At 44.7% G+C, this 12,981-nt stretch overlaps 1 protein-coding gene across 6 annotated transcripts in view; it reads right to left on the reverse strand.

Moving 5' to 3' along the window:
* Positions 1-12,981, reverse strand: part of Hecw2 (HECT, C2 and WW domain containing E3 ubiquitin protein ligase 2) — a 355,297-nt gene that overhangs the window by 139,847 nt on the left and 202,469 nt on the right. Inside the window, exon 1 of one of the 6 annotated variants that reach the window (XM_052749452.1) lies at positions 6,967-7,455. The exons of the other annotated variants lie outside the window; for them this stretch is intronic. The gene's annotated coding sequence lies outside the window, so the exon portion shown is untranslated. Of the gene's footprint in view, positions 1-6,966; positions 7,456-12,981 lie in introns of those variants that run through there. 6 annotated transcript variants of the gene reach the window in all.

Here is a 12,981-nt window from a genome sequence, read left to right on the forward strand (position 1 = left end):
GCAGGCTAATTAAGAAGAGCCCTTAGAAGGACTTGAAGCTCTGGGCTTGGAGATATCCGTGCATTAAAAGGAACTATGGATGGGCTCAGGGATAAGAGCACTTCTAGAGAACCTGGTTTGGATTCCAAGCACCAACACAACAGTTCCCAACCATCTACAACTCCAGTTCAGGGGGTCTCACACCCTCCTCTGACCTTTGCAGGAATCAGGCATGTGCCTGTTGTACATACCCACGTGTAGGCAAAACACCCATACACAGAGATGAAAAGAACTCATTAATAAATACAACAACAACAGGACCATGGAAGGATGCCTGGTGGACAGCACTGTTTGCTCCTCCGGATGGGAGTCCTGGCAGGGTGGAACAGAGTGGAATGCCCCTGTAGGCTCCTAATGCCACCTGTCAGGGGAGATGCTTTATTGCTATCTCCTATACAGGACATCATCCACAAGGGAGGGAGAAGACAAAGAAAATGAAATGCTTCACTAGATCCATGCTGGGAACAGAGCCAAGTCCTAACCACAGGCAACCGGAACATATACCACTCCGGACATTCAGGGCAGAGGCAAGAACTCTGCCAAGCACCTTCCTTTACAAAGTGTGCAACTTAAACTAGTCCATCAAATGATGACTTTGACAAGGGAGGACGTCCCTGACAGATCAGTGAGAAGATACATCTGGACTCTTTTCAGCAAATGCATCCCAGGAATTTCAGCTGCGGCCGAGGATATGAGAGAATGTGAAGCAGGTGAGAAGCGGCTTATAGGAGAATCCGTTTCAAGCACAGATGTAATATGGACGTGCTGAAGCTGTGTCTGCTCTGCTCAGCTCAATTTCTGGAGATACCAAGTTTCCAATGAAGGCTTGCACCGCCCTGCACGACTAGGCCACCCACTTCTCTCCAGTTACGGCTCTGGCTTCATTTCCCAACCTTCCTTCTCTTCCCCAATCCACTGGATACGCTGGCCTCCTGATGTCCTCTAAGGACTGGTCAGGACACACCAGAACATAAGGAGATCACATGACAAGTTTCAAACAAAGGCCATTGAAACATCCTAAACATGTTTTGTTGTTGTTGTTGTTATTATTATTATTATTATTATTATTATTATTATTATTAACTTTTGCAGTGCTGGGGATCTAGCCAAAGCTTCAACATGCTAGATAAAGACTCTACCATGGAGACATATCACTAGTCCAATAAGTTCCTTCTTAGCAAAGACTTTCAGAATACTTCTAAGAGAACATTTACACATTTTTCCAACTGAATTCTTTCTTATGCAGGATGTATAAGAACTGAATATTTAGTAGCATTCTCGTGGGTAGGACTGAACCCATGGCCTTGTACATGCTGGGCAAGAGCTAACCCTGAGCTACAGCTATCCACCTATCTTTTTACCTTTTGTATTTGGGATAACAGGGTCTCACTGAGTTGTCCAGGCTGAGCCCAAATTCACTCTACAGCCTAAGCAGCCTTGGACTTGTAATCCCTCCTTCAGCGTCCCCAAAAGCTGGGATTATAGCTCTGTGACACCAGGCGGGCAAAACTCAAATTCTTTGAACTTTTTCAAGCGAAACAGTGACTAAAGGTTTATGTATGTCAGCCAGAAAACCTGCATTTTATTTGGTTATTATAAAAATTTATAACAAATAACACTGTGAAAGCAGAGTGAGTTATTTGCAATAGATTGTGTAGTCAGAAGTCTTCCTGTGTCCTGCCCAGTCCCACGGCCACTCAGACTCAAATAGACACACAGAGGCTTATATTAATTACAAACCGTATGGCCATGGCCTATGGCTCAAGCTTCTTGCTAGCTAGATCTAACTAAACTCAGCCCATTTCTATTAATCTATATGTTGCCACATGTTCCATGGCTTTACCTGTATGCCATTACATGCTGATCCTAGAGAAAAACATAGAAAATATTTCAAGATATAAGCTTGGGCCAAAACTTCCACAAAAAGACTCCAATAGGTCAGGAAATAATAGTAAGAATCAATAAATGGGATTCATTTATTGATTATTCATTAAACTAAACAGCTTCTGCACAGCCAAGGATACAGTCAACAGGGTGATGAGAGAGGCTACAGAATGGGGGGTGGTTCTAGATAGAATTATTATCTAGACTATATGAAGAACTCTAAAAAAAAATGTATCAAAAAATCATCCAACTCCAAAGTAAGAGAAAAATTACAAATAACCCATACATTTTGGGGGAAAAAAATTACACCATCTTTAGTATCAGGGAAATGTAAGCCCAAACTACACTGAGCTCCATTTCACCCCAAACAGAAGGGCTATCATCATGAAAACCAAATACAACAAATGCTCTCAAAGATGTGATGGGGAGGGAGGGAGGGAGAAGGAATCCTCACCCGCTGTAGGTAGAAATGTAAATCTGTCCAGCCACTACGATCAATATGAAAGTTCCTCAAAACCTACAAACAGAACCACCATGTGACTCAGCTGTCCCACTTCTGAGCACACACTTGAAGGACTCCAACTAAACTACGGGATAGCTGCCCTTTCGTGCTTATCACCGCACTATTCACAGTGCACAGAATCAGCTGACGTGACCATCACTGAATGGATGGGTTAAAAATACAGAATATCCATCATGAAGTTTTAGTCAGCTATGAAGAGAAACAGAATTATACAATTTTCAGGGAAATAGAACTAGAGATGTAAAGTCAGTCAGACTCAAAAGGACAGATACCATGTTTTCATCACATGCAGAATCTGTGTTTTTTGTTTTGTTGTTGTTGTTGTTGTTATTTGTGTGTGTATATGTGCCTGTGATAAAAGCAGACGAGGACCGAAGCAGGAGGAAAGGGAGAGTCTAGATGAAGAGGGAGGCAGGCACACAGAGGGTGATATGAATGAAAACGAAGGGCAATGTGCATTTTCTCTTCTATGGAGATTCCAATGTTTGGGTGTGGATGTGGAATGTCCTCCATGGGCTTATCTATAGGAGCAGTTGGCCCAGGAGGTGGCGCTGTTTGCAGAGGTTGTGGAACCTTCAGGAAGCAGGGCTGGGAAGAAGTTGGTTGCTGGGGACAAGGCCTGGGAATTACAGCACAACCATTTGCAGTCAATCTCTCCTCACTTCTGTGTCAGTACCATGTAACAAGCAAGTGCCACACACTCACTCCGCTACAGACAAGAGGCTGTCGTCATGACAGACTGAATACCCTGAACTTCCACGTTGATGAGAAAAGTACTCACACATTAGACTCAGTCAGTATATATAATAAGATCAACTAAAACATTATAGATCAGTTAAATATACACATATCTGACACTGTTTAATGTATTTACACACACACACACACACATCACACACACGAAATGTAAAAGCAGGAGGAAGACAAAGACCATGTACAGGAAGGAAACAGAGCAGCAGGAGGTAGAAAGGACAAGGGAGAATAATTCAGAGAGTGAATATGTGCAAAGTATAATGACATATGAGTACATTCATCTCATAATCCATGATTTTGTATACTAATGAAAACAGTAATTAAAAAATACACTCTCTACAGGTTCTAATTTGGGGCAACATGGTAATAGGTCAGAGATAATTAAACAGTTTAAGCCTCAAAGGAATAATAAAAGAAATTATAGATAGGATAAAGAAAATGACATGGGTTAAAGCATAATTCAACAAATATTTGAGTACCCACTATCTGCTGGGAAGTATTCATGGGGTAAGGATTCAGATGGGATAAAAAGATGGAAAGGCTCTGTTCTTGTGGAGATTTTGTTCTGATGGGACAAGTGGCCATAATTAGATACACAAATACATCATGTCAGGTGCCAGGCACAGCCCTAGCATTTTAACTCTGTTAGCTCATTTAAATCACCAACAGTTCTGAGGTAATGTCAGGGATATTAAGAAACATGTCTAAGATAAGGACTCTAGTACCCACATAGTAAGTCCAGGACCTTGCTCCAAAGATTATGTTCCTATATGTTGTGTGATATTTTGATCTCACTCTGATGCTCCCAAGATTGCCAATAAAGTTTGCCTTGAATCAGAGGATGGAGCTGGCTACTAGATGACCAAAATTAGCCATAGAAGTTTTGGAGGGCTGAAGACAGATAGAGAGACACAGGAAGTAGTAGGGTGGGGCTAAGAGAAGGTCTCGGCCTCTTTTAGATCCAGGAACAAGAGAGAGAGCAGGCTCTTATCTCAGTATCTGACTCCCAAGTTTTATTGATAAGGAATAATTAGATAAATGCTTCACTACATGCTACATGTCACTGTCTGTCCATATCACAGCAAGCATCCAAACTGAGGATGCTGGAACGTCACTTACTAGAAGTTGAAGCAGGGGACTGAAGTGATATGCATTAAAAATAAACAAACAACCCTGTCTGATGTATGCAGAGCAACCTGTAGAAGGAAAGAGGGCGGTCCCCAGTGTTTATGAACAAGCAATCACTAGTCCCACAGTCATAACCTGGACATAGAGTTCTTCCTGTCATCCTTCATGTGCAGAGAGCAGTGGGACATGTAAATATCCAGCCTTAAAAACTCTGACCCTTTAGTTCTGCAGCTCTGAAAGGTGGCTCACCCATCTCTTTCCTCTCCACATCAGACCACCATCCTGTAATTTCATTCTTTATATCTACCACACACCCCTCTCTTTACCCAAACAGTTCCTCAAAGTCCAACTTTCCCCATGCCCAACCTTAGTCAAAACAGAAAGCTCCTGCTCTCCATTACTTAGCAGAACCCTCAATGCAACACACCATTGGCACTGAGTCCAAATGGACCTTCTACATGCCGAGAGATGTGTGCCTTCTGTCTTTAGGTGGTAAGCCCATGCTGCAGATGCCATGGGTACCACACCCCTGGACTGGCTGCAGCAGTGGCTACAGCAGCTCAAAGTTTCAGCCTCATTTCTCCTTTTTATGGCATAGGCTCTGTCTCCTTAGTGTATTAAATACTAACAGTACCTGGCTTAGAAAGGCTGCAAGGAGAATATGAATAAACTATGCAAGCCAGGAACATCGTAAGAGTAAAACATGTGCATTTGTATAATTTTTCATCTACTTCAACCTTCTTTCAAAAGGGGCTGATTTTCATATGCAAAAGCACATTTCTTCAACCTCATTCCCCATGTTTTCATGGTTTAGTTTTTAATTCTGATTTGTGGTGTGTGTGTGTGTGTGTGTGTGTGTGTGTGTGTGTGTGTGTGTGTGTGTGTGTGTTCATGTATGCTTGGATACATGCATCTGGAAGCCAGAGGACAAGCTCAGATGTCACCCATTAGCCTGGAGCTCACTATTTGGGCTAGAATGGCTGGCTAGTGAGCCCCAGAGATTGCCCTGTCTCTGTTGACTCAGCAAAGAATTACAAGCACACTCCACCACACCCAGAACTTTCTTTTTCTTACAAGGGTTCTGGGATCAAACTCAGGTCCACATGTTTAGGAGATAAGCACTTTACCAACCGAGTTCTCTCTCTAGCTTCCCAGTTTTTCCTTTTAATTTTGTCTAATTCCTCATAAATACACATAAATAAAAACAAAAGCATGCTTATTTTTGTTTCTAAAACTTCCTCTTTTTTAGTATGTGTATATCTTTAGCACGGGAATACATGTGCACACGTGTGCATGTCTGTGGAGGCCAGAGGTCAACACTGACAATCTTCAATCATTCCGTATCTTATTTTCTTGAGACAGAGTCTATTGTTGAACCTGGAGCTCACCAATTGGCTAGAATGGCTGAGCTGTGCGCGCCAGGAATCCTTGTCTCTGCCTCCCCAGCACTGGGGGTCACAGACATGAGCTGCTGCACTCAACATGAGGCTCTGAACTCAGGTCCTCATGGCCGCACGGCAAGAACTTTGCTGACGGAGCCATCTCCCCAGCCCAAACCTCTGCTCTCTTGACCAACACTTGCCACAGGGCTGCACATCCAAGACATGTACCTGGATGTCAGTGTACTCTATAGTAAGTGGAAACTGCCCTGAAGCACACAACTTGGTAGACCTGACTGGTTCTCACTCAGTGCTTAATGAGTCTTAAATCTAGTTCCCTAAGAACCACATGGAGATGCATGCCTCAACTCCCCACACAAGGAAACCAGATCAATTTTTCAGCAGCATGTGTATAAAAACGTCACCAGCAATGCTAATGGGTTTTGATTGTACATCCTCCTTTCTTTATTTAAAAAATACTTTCCAGAGCTGGGAGTGCAAGTCAGCTGGAAGGGCACTTGCCTAGCACATAAAGCCCTAGGTTTGACCTTAGAACAACATAAATTAGGCACAGTGTCAACATCTGTGAGCCCAGGACCCAGGAGACAGAGGCAAGGGATCATAAGTTCAAAGTCATCCTTGGCTATATAGCAACTTCAAGGCCAGCCTGGACTACATAAAATCCTGTTTCTTTCTGTGTGTCTCTGTCTCTCTCTCCTTCTGTCACTCAAAGATAATCCTCTTTTATTTTTAATTTTCAGATTATCATTACATCCATGGTCTGTAGGGCATTGTCTCCACGTGCTTATCCACTGACCCTTTCCTTTGAAAATCAATGTGCTTTAAATACCCCATTCCCTGAAAGAAAAGCTTTAAATTTCATCAAAAAAAAAATGACTTTCTCAAGGGGCAGATAATAAATTCTATTTAGATTCAGTCTCAGCCACTTCCAAAAGTATTCTTGGAGGGAGAAGTTGTACTTGCCACACACAAGTAAAGCAACCCACTCGGACTAGGGGGCTCTAGAATGCAATAAGGGGACTTCCTGTTGACTACAAAAGTTTCCTCTCTTAACCCCAGCACTGCTCTCCTGCACTGAGTTGTCAAGTGACTAACTGTGACAAATGACTAACAGTTCATTAACAACCACCCATTACCAACAGAGAGGACTACATCAAAGAACTTCTCAGAGTGAAAGGCAGAGAGAACAGAAATCAGGCAGGAATGAAATTCATTCCACAGGATCTTCCTGTACCTTACCTTTAACAGTCTCAGAGAGTTCCTCTCGGCCTTTCCGGGGTAGAGTCCATCAGCTCAAACCAGGCAGAGGAAGCCGCACGAAGGAATAAGTCACATTCTGCTTAAACCATGCACCTGGCCGAGCCACTTGGCCACGTCCTCACACAGCACCGAGAACCGAAGCCACAGCGGGCCTGGAGTCCTCAGGTGGCTCTCGGAGCCTTCCAGGTCCACTTCACGGATGCCCCTGCCTCTCCCTGCTTCCTCGGATGTCCCAGAAATGGAACACTAGGCAGAACACTGTTCTGACCTCTACAGAACAGTCCTGTCCAGCTAAGAACAACGACGACGAGCCACCCTGGCCACACATCAAGTCTTGTTACTGCTCGGGCATCCTAAGGGGAAAAGCCGATCACATTATGTCCCTTCTGCTGAGGCACTTGTGGCCACTCCCTGGGAAGGGGACAGGATGCAATCGCCCCATCCTCCCCTCAGCTTCCTTCCTTTGCTTTTCCATGGGAGAATTCCAGGGAATGAGTTATGTGCACGCACACTCACACACACAGTAGGCTGTGGTCAAACAGACAGCCTGCGGTCCCACACGAAAGCCCTGCAGTCTTGACGGACTCAGAACAGAGAAGTTGCTATCTACAATCTCCAGCCCACCACTTCCTTTTGTCGGCGTATGGCCCTCCCTGAGGCTCACCAAACCAATCCAGATTGCAATCTGTAAACGTATCATCTCAAGTTATTAAAAAGGACTAAAGCCTTTGCAAACATTATACAGCTTTAATGAAAATCTCCAAACAGTCATCAATTCAGAAGTTATTTTCTGACCTTACTTTCGATGCATAAATGGCTACGATGATCCATATAGCTAGCACCAAGACTTATATGCATTGTATATAAGTTAGGTAGCCAGAGAATAAAATGACTCCTTTTAACTTTTTTAGGCATTCTGACCGTTAATTCACTCTCCTCCCTTCTTCTGTATTAACCTCCCTCTCCCCTCCCTAATTACAGGCCCCCATTTCCCCTTTCAAATCAATCATACCCTGCTATTCTCCTATTTCTCCCCTACCCATGGTCCTTTTCTGCTTTCCTGGTTTCTGCAGTTACCCAGACTTTGTCAAATCTTTGCATCTGAAGATTTGGAGCTAGGAGCCTCAGATGAGGGAGAAAGTGTGATGTTTGTCTTTCTGGGACTGGGTTACTGCACTCAATATGATCTTCTACAGTTCATCCATTTACCTGAAATTTTCATGACTGCATTTTTCTTTACAGCTGAGTATTATTCCATAGTGTATATGATTCACATTTTCATTATCTGCTCCTCAACTGAAGGCCACGGAGTTTGTTTCCAATTCCCGAACTATTGTGAACAGAGCAGCAATGAACATGCCTGAGCAAGTGTCTGTGGAGTAGGATGTTGAGTCCTTCACGTGCTGAGGAGTGGTATAGATGGGTCAAGTCTCTCTCTCTCTCTCTCTCTCTCTCTCTGTGTGTGTGTGTGTGTCTCTCTCTCTGTAGCTCTCTTTCTGTTTCTCTCTCTGTCTCTCTGTCTCTCTCTCTGTGTGTGTCTGTATTTGTCTCTCTCTGTAGTTCTCTTTCTGTTTCTCTCTCTCTCTGTCTGTCTCTGTCTCTCTGTGTCTGTGTCTGTCTCTCTCTCTCTCTCTGTCTCTCTGTCTCTCTGTCTCTCTCTCTCTGTGTCTGTCTCTCTCTCTCTCTCTCTCTCTCTCTCTCTCTCTCTCTCTCTCTCTCTCTCTCTCTCTCTGTATTCCCATCTGGGCTGACAATGCTCCCCCCTCAAGAGCCATAGACTATTTAACAAAATACAAGCAAAAGGCATGATGAGCCCCACTTTTGAGTTCTTGTTCAGGATTGTCCAGGAGACTCCCCAAAACAGTATAAGCTTCTCTGTTACCCTCGTTTGCCTCCCAGAGGCCGAAGCCTGTCCCTACTGTTGCAAATACCATGAACTTCAGACACAAGACCTGGAGATCTGAGCTGGCCCTGTCCTGAACGCCCTCCCTGGGAACTAGTTTTTAGGATGTCAGAAGACCCCATATAAGCATCCAAGGGAGGGGAGCACCCAATAGTCCTGCTCAGCTATGATGCCTGTGAACTACACAATGATTAGCATGGCACAACAGCCCAAACAGAGTCACAATGGTATATAGGCCTTGGCAGTCACCAGCACCTCTCTAATTGGATACAAGAACCACTCCACAAGAAGGAAATCATGTCTGGTACTGGAAGCCTAGCCAACTATCCAAGGCTAGTCTTAGATAAAGAAGGAGAACCTAGGACCTCCACTTTACTGAACCAGAACAATTTCTAACTATACTCTAAATATACATCCTTATACTCACAGAGAAGTATAGATATCACCCTTCATTAAAGAAACATTTCATTGCAACAGAGACCGTCACAGAAAATCACCACCAATCAAAGTGCAGAGAATGAATGACTATGTGTTGCCAAGCCCCAACTGATACAACTACAACACACAACTCCCACACCTGATACAACTACCACACAACTCCCACACCTGATACAACTACAAAACAACCCGCACACCAAAGCCTCAGGAGTCATTGCAGAAGACGAGGAAGCAAGATGGCAGGAGCCAGAAGAACAGGAAGGTGCTGTGAGATTTCACCTCCTAGAAATCACTCACCAGCATGGCTGCCTAAACAATACCTGAAGGAAGACGGCACCAGTAGACGTGCCGATGGGGTTGGGGTGCAGCCCATGGAGCCTCAGCTTCAGACAAAGAACTACGAGACATGAAGGAATGCTGAGAGCAGGAGGAAAGGTCTCCCCCAGAGCACCCCAACTGGTTATCCAGTACCAAACGATCGGCCCTGAAAACATGCATACATGCACACTGAGCAGATCCTATTTATATATTTAGGAATAAGTATACATATGTGTGACAATAATTAAAGAAGTAGAGACCATACATTAGAGAGAGAGCAGGGAAGTGCACGGGAAAGGTAGGAGGGGGGAAGGGGGAAATTTTCAAAAAGCAAAAATCTACAGCTAGTACCTTTGTCTTATACTTGAAAGAGTCTGGGTAGGGGAATACCCAACTCAGTCCCACTAGTATTTGAAGAACAGAGTGCAGTGAACATGTTAGTGCACCTGTATCAGACTCTGCAATTATTAACTGCTTGCTGAATGCAATTTAAGACTGCAAAACCTTTCCCAACACATGCAGGAAAATGAGGTGAACTGTCCTTCTGTTCCTGGTGAGTTTCCTGTGGGGTGAGGCTGTAAGCTCCACCTTAGAACTGGCAACTGCATTTCCTCCTTGCGGTTCCCTTGATCCCAACACCCTCCACCTGGACGCTCTGATGGGCCAAAGAGCTTTGTGCTGGTTCTGACACTGGATAAACCACCAGCCGCAGTTGACAGACCCAGCACAGCCTTGGGACAAATCGCTGTGACTCTCCAGAGTGTCTGGGGGAACAAGAGCAGGTGCACACAGAGTGCTTACTATGTGCCAGGAACACAAAGGCTTTGCTTTTAAAATGGTCTCTGGGACACACCTGCGATCCCAGCACCAAAGAGCCTGCAGGGAGCTCAAGTTCGAGGCCAGCCTGACCTAGGCACTGGGACTCCTTGTCAAAACAAAACAAACCGCAGGAACAAAGCAACCTTCTGAAGAGTGCTACCATGCTGCTCTAAGGATGAAGTCCACAGGAGGAAGGGATGGATGCCTGTTACAGCAGCTCATCTATGCTGTGACTTGAAATCAGATCTAAATAACACCCAAAGCCAAGTGCCGCTACATCACTGTGCCTCGTCAAGCAATACTCCTGAAAACTTCAGCCACCTCACTAACTTGCCAGTGGGTTCGTGAGGGCCTCAGTCACCAACAGATCAGTAAAACAGCATATCAGGAAATACTGATTCACTTCCATTATTGGCATCAAAGGTGGCTGCAGCCAATTAATAACAAACTTAGTAACAGAGCATCTCTGATTTTATTTCCACTCAAAACATAGTTCAAAACCTTGAGCTCTTGGCTATTTTGTGGTGATGAGCCGGCAGATTCTCTCTCGGTTACTGGGAGGCTCACAGAGCCGGGTAAGGTGTCCCACGCCATGATCCCTGGCCTTCCAAACACATATGATACTTCAGCTGACTCACAGGTCCTGGTCCACCCATGTGTTACCAGCATCCAACAGGCTTTCGTGTATAAAGGACCCTACTTGACCCTAGCACTACTGCTATGGCAATGGATTGAACATTTACTACAGGCCGGAGAGGCGGCCAGCAGTTAAGAGTGCTGTTGGCTCATGAAGAAGATTCACATTTAGTCCCCAGAACCCCGGTCAGGGGGCTCCCAACTGTCTGTAGTCCCAGCACCAGAGGATCTAGTGCCTCTGGCCTCTGAGGGCACTTGCATTCAGGTACACAGACACACATGCGTATACATAATTAAAATATTTTTTTTAAATTTACTATATACCTAACACTGCAAATAGAGCAGAAACTAAACTCCCAATAGACAATGAAGAACTTTAAAGTGTGGGGTGCGGGAAGACAGTAGATGTCGGGGCTCAGGTATCATGCCACCACATCATCCTTCACAAAGAGGGAACTTTTCAAACACAGGGAATTTAGACACAGCCACTCTTCGACCAGAGTGAACAACCATATTGAGAAGGTGTACCCAGTATCAGGCCCAGAATCTTCCTATGTTACTTCTGTCTCCAGCCAACAACTGTTGATGAAGAAAGCCAACAAAATCAACAACAGCATTAAAATGGGGAGGCTCCTTCGTGCGTCAACTCTGTGTTTCCATTGACTGTGATAAAGGGACTCCATGTGGCACTGGGCAGGGACAGATAGCGTGGCACAAATAGAGTTCCTCCCTTGGTGGAGAAGAGAAGTTAAATCTGTAATTCTAGATTATAACAAAAGTACGTGCTACACAGGGAAAAGAGGAGACCCCAAGAGCAAAGCATGAGCTTTGGCACAAATGACCTGATCCACAGACAAGAGGAAGCTCACTCCAGGAGGCAGTGAGAACTGAGCCCTGAAGGATGCAGCCAAGCAGCTGGCTTTGGAGGGGAGGAGTGGGAGGTGATTGGGGGAAGGGCCAGGCAGAGGCCCAGCAGTGGAAAGCAGGGCTGCACCTTCCAGGAATGCAGAGGATCAGGGTGACCAGAACGCAGGGCCGGGTGGGGGTGGGGGAGAGCAGGAAGGGAGGGCAAGCTCTAGGAACTTGAAGTATCAGTGCACAGGGAGAGACAGAAGCCTAAGGCTAAGGACAAAAGAATGAAAACTGGTCCCGCTCCCAGTGCCATGAGATCGCTTTCTGACACCTCAAATGATTATTTTTAGAGTCCTTTGCATCCAAAACTATTGATTAGAAAGGATGCCTGTGGGAAGCACTGTGGTTTGTGGCCTTTGAATGTATTAATCTTAGAAAATTAAAGACACCGTTTAACTAAAGTAGCTTATTCCCCAAAGCTCACAGGATGCTTATTGGCAGTAAAGCGGGAGGAGAAAACAAAGACCCAATCCTCAGATTACAATACAACTTGACAACCCAGTCCAGCAGCATCCCCCCAGTGACTGTCATGCTGCCGCCAAATGCAAAACAGCACCGAGGTCTGCACACCAGGACGGAACAACCCTTTCCCAGAAAAGCCTCTATGAATCTCCTTTGTGTTCGTGAGCCAGCCCGGCATGCCAGTCTGACAGCATCAGTATACATTCCTGGAACTTCACCTCACAGGCCTGCCTCTGCTGCACTTTGGATTGGTGGCTTTTCCCTCTGCAGCCAAATAAACACTCACTTCTCCTCATTCTGTTTCCAGATTTCCAAATCTCCCAATGAAAGCACATTTCTACATAAATCAGAAAGATTATTTTAATTTTCAGAAAAGTGAGATCCCTGACTTCTCAAAAAAAAAAATCAAAAATAGGATTTCAAATTTAAACCCAAGTTGATATACATATATGAAATGCACGACTTAGAAAGTTTAGCTTAGAAAGTGGTAAGCAAGCAAGTTCAAC

Source organism: Peromyscus californicus, unplaced genomic scaffold (genome assembly GCF_007827085.1).
Source record: "Peromyscus californicus insignis strain IS unplaced genomic scaffold, ASM782708v3 Scaffold_21__1_contigs__length_65335640, whole genome shotgun sequence".
Taxonomy (NCBI): Eukaryota; Metazoa; Chordata; class Mammalia; order Rodentia; family Cricetidae; genus Peromyscus; species Peromyscus californicus.